The sequence below is a fragment of the Schistosoma mansoni genome, assembly GCF_000237925.1.
Source record: "Schistosoma mansoni, WGS project CABG00000000 data, chromosome 3 unplaced supercontig 0077, strain Puerto Rico, whole genome shotgun sequence".
Classification (NCBI taxonomy): domain Eukaryota; kingdom Metazoa; phylum Platyhelminthes; class Trematoda; order Strigeidida; family Schistosomatidae; genus Schistosoma; species Schistosoma mansoni.
In genome coordinates, this window is record NW_017386007.1 from 615,856 (window position 1) to 620,446 (window position 4,591).

At 36.3% G+C, this 4,591-nt stretch overlaps 1 protein-coding gene across 1 annotated transcript in view; it reads left to right on the forward strand.

Moving 5' to 3' along the window:
• Smp_159920 (cadherin, putative) overlaps positions 1–4,591 on the forward strand; it is a gene marked incomplete at both ends in the record, with an annotated part of 35,213 nt that overhangs the window by 4,742 nt on the left and 25,880 nt on the right. The window lies entirely within an intron of this gene.

Sequence of the window (4,591 nt, forward strand, 5' to 3'; positions counted from 1 at the left end):
AGAATCGGATAGAACTAGAAAGGAAGGCCGATGACAGAGTGGGTTGAAGAATACTGGTTGGTGGCCTATGCTCCATTGGGAGTAACAGGCGTAAGTAAAAGTAAAATAAGTAGAGGCTTGTGGCTTCGAACATTATCGAGACAATATGAATAGACTAATCAATTACATGCCTAAACATTAATGAGAAGATTCAAACAATCAATACAAATGCACTCAATCGATTGTGTTTTTAATTTCTTATTCATACCTACCCCATCAACAGCCAAGCCCGTTTTTTCACACCTTCCCAATTTACAGTTATGTGCTTCTCAGCACACTATATCATTGTATATTTGAACGTAAACGAATCAGACACGAATTATATGGTTTTGTGGCTAGTAGTAGGATCCATAGCTCCCGTTTCGTCTTGTTTAGAAATTTTCCGCTGAAAGTACCTGAATCACAGTGTTATGTTTTTTAACATCGGAACTCGAACTCCGTAGCTTCAGATTCAAACAATGAACATATTGATCATTGAGCTATTGAATAAAAATAGCTACTCACTCCTTAGACATTTATAGTTGATATCATTATGAGAAAGATTTCATTTGTGGCCTTATATCCATCTGTTCTACATAACTTAGTACACATTGACTTCATCGATAGCATTTGTACTGGATTCACAATTGTCAGAAAACATTAATCAAAATTCAATTCTGAGTACCAAAAAAGAGAAGAATTAATCCCTCATATGGTGAATAAGATTCATCCAAACTGTACGATTTAGTAGCTCATTGGATAGCGTATTCAGTGTTTAAAGTACTGGATTCAAGTTCCTGAGCTAAGATCAACGCTGACAAAACACGTGTCCAGAACTCCACTATTAGCTACAATCTATCTATTCTCTCTGTATATTTTGTCCTTTTCTCACTGTCAGCAGTCAATAACAAATGTCAACAATTTTGCTAAACCTTCAGCTAATTAACTGTTCAATATATCTTTTCAAAGCTATTTACATTAAAACTTACTCATATATTGACCATGTGAGTTTAGTTTTATGTGTTTTAATATTTAACGGTTAAGGTCAAACGGATTAGTCAACCACCATTTGAAATCTAGAAGCATTGAACGGCCATTCCGTCCTAATATGAACTCATGAGCAGTGCACATCCACGACTTCGTACGCGGACTCGAACCCGAGACTTTCAGTCTCACACACAAACGCTTAACCTCTAGACCATTAAACTGGCATCCAACGATGTTAATGTCTAACTTCAACTAATCCACTAATAATTTAAACGTTTAACTATAATTAACTACTTATAATTATTTAGAAAAGAGTTTATCACAAAAATGAATGACTTTTCCCAGTTTAATATTAATCAACCTAGACAAGTTTTACTGATTTGTTTGATTTATTTCGTTGACTTATCCGAATATCACTTTGTCAAAAATAACCATAATATGAAGTATGTTGTTGCGTATTCGTAAGTCAGGATCATCAATTCTGTAGTGCCGTGCTTCTTTTAATCGTTCACCTCGATAACCGTTATAATACAAATCTTAATGGTGTATAAAATCAGAAGGTAAAGAGAAGCGGCAACTACAGTTTTATTGATAAATGACGCAGGCCAGAAAGCTATAAGCATATGGGCAAATATCAGCGAGCAAGCGGAGATAACGTACATTGGGAGATGGCGGGTAAGCCAACTTACTTCAATCAAGCGTTAATCAATATCTATAGTCAGATAAGAATAAATGATAGACATGCGATGAATAGGATAAGATGGGTACACACATCTACGCTCATATAAAAAATAGTCGGGGTTGATAAGTGAATAATTAACAAGGTGAAAACTTTACTTAAGATGGATAGGTAAATTGGTTTGCCCAGAAGTTGGAATAAGGTATATGGGCTTAACATAGCAACCGACACTAAAAGGTATCTAACTATTTAAACTATATAGCAAAGGACCATTCGAATATGTGATATACTGATATTACTTATATGATTTATGATTGAGTGAAGTTGAATTAGACATACTTCTATATAGTCTGGTTCGCATATACTTATAGTTAAAGGAAAAAAAATTAATGAGATGATGGAGATGATTTGTAGCTAAGGTGGATGATTTTGATGTGGGTTTGTTTTCTGAGCTGGATGGTTTGGTCGTGGAGCTTTCATCGTCTTTCTGAATGACATCGTCAGCAGCACAAACTTCGGGTAGAAGTGAAGTGTTTGAATTTTTCCACATGTGATTCACAGCTTGTCCTATGCACCTCAATGTTGATTGGTTCTTGTTGACCTTAAATTTGTCACTGTTTATTTCTTTGTTAATTAATGAATTTGATGAATCTATTCATTATTAAACAAAGCTAAGAAAAAGTGAAAACTTCTTCCAAACGATTTTGTAATCATTAATTACTGAGTGATCATTTACTTGATCTATTACTTCATCATTAACAAATATGTTTTGTATAAATGAATTAGTGGTTTATAGAATACAAAGGGAACTTATTACCAGTTCCTCACGATGTATAACATATTGTTGGTATATATGCCCCCAAATGCCTTGGTACGGCCGAGAGTGGGGAGAGTTCACTCTCTCTCTTGAAAAGCTCTCACATCGCCACGCGTATATAGCCTCTACCAGCGAAGTCCTACTCACTGCAGGTGTTGTTTACGGAATTGAGAGGACGAAAAGCGAATGTCCAGTGCTCTAACCGGGTTGGTGGACACGGAAACTCCACCTAAAGGAGTTGGAAAACCCTATCTCCAAACCAATGGTGCACATGGGCTCCAGTATCCTGAAGGAACAAATGGCGTATGAATCAATCGTTGGTCATCAGCTACCATGGGACTGCATCTCATTACGATGCTCCACTACCTTGTGGATCAGATCTTTAGGTCGTAGGCTCCAGGTTTGGCCCCCTAAAAAAACCACATGACTCGGTCTGGTCACCCGGGCAGTATCACAACCCTCACACAAATCAGATGAGATTTGTGTGGCGCATATGTACCTGGTGCCTCTTCGTACCAATATTTATGTGTTTGGATATATAAAAATAAATAAATGTTGGTATATATATCATAACGGGGACAAAGAATCACTTTCAGTTTTTGATAAATCAAAACTATGACTTTGAATAAACAAGAGGTTTCTGGTTATATACTATATATAAAACTAAATCTGAGAATGAAAAGTTGCCTAATGTTATGGTGTTATTGAACATAATAACGGTGGTAACGCTAATTAGTTCTTCCATACAGTTAACAATAGCTGTCTTCTCTTATATTCGTAGCTTATTGACCCTGGGATATATCTGACATCAATTGGATCGTATAATTATTGATAGCGACTTGTACATATCATCAGTACTCGTATATAATTATTGATTTGATTCGCGTTAATGATTAACAGAGTTAAATAAGTCATCTACAAGAATGAATTTCGAATATGTATAGAGAATAGAGAGAAACGAAATGGATTGCAAAATGCATGTTAAATAACTCGATTTAACCAAGAATGAGTCAACATTTATAGAAGGGGCATCAGCCTTGTGACTTTCGAAGAACCTCGGCTTTCATCATGAGGTGTCATAATTCTTCCTTCAACTCCCAGGGCAAAGTTAAAACGGTTTGGATTATTTCTTCTGGTTAGCGTTTTTTTAGCGAGTTAGTTTTTCTACAGGGATGGGGTTGCTAACCCCATACCCAACCCTCCTCCTATATCCTAGCTTGGGACCGGAAGTAGACCCCGGAGGAGCTACATACGAAAATAGTCGACATTTATAGTCAAAAAAAATAAGTTACACATATGTAATGAGTCGAATAATAAATGGACACAAATACGATCATATAAAAAACAACAGTCAAGATTAATAAGAGAATAATTGAAAAGATCAAAATGTGACTTAAGAAGAATGAATAGACTTGGGTAGTTGAAATCATGAGTCAATTGAAGCTAGACCACCATGGAATACCTGGAAGCACTGGACGATCGTTTCGTCCTATGTAGGACTCCTCAGTGGCAGTGCGCATCCACGATCCCGCACTCGCGAGATTCCAACCCAGGACCTACCTAGTTTGATGATTGTTCCAGAGGCTAGAATAACTTATATGGGTTTAACATAATTCAAGTCACTGTAATTTATTGACAAGAACTAAGAAAGACTGAACATACATCCACTTTCAATCAATAAAATATCGATTCATCTCAATGATTAGTAACTAAGCTCTCATCATTTATGTTACATAATCAAAATCAATTCATTGAATACAATGGAGAATATCTTGATATTCAATTAATCAGTTTTATACAAATACATTGAAAGTTAATCAACACAATTCACTTTCAATCAATATGGGATTATATGAAATGAAGATGTAATATTGTTAACTAGAGATTATAGTTGAAATCATAAGTCAATTGAGGCTAGAACACCATGGAAAACCTAGAAGCACTGGACGATCGTTTCGTCCTATTATGGGACCCCTTAGCATGCGCGATCCCGCACTCGCGAGATTCGAACCCAGGACCTACTAGAGCACTTAACCGATAGACTATTGAGCCGACATCCAACGGTGTTAATGTCTGGTGGGTCCTGGGTT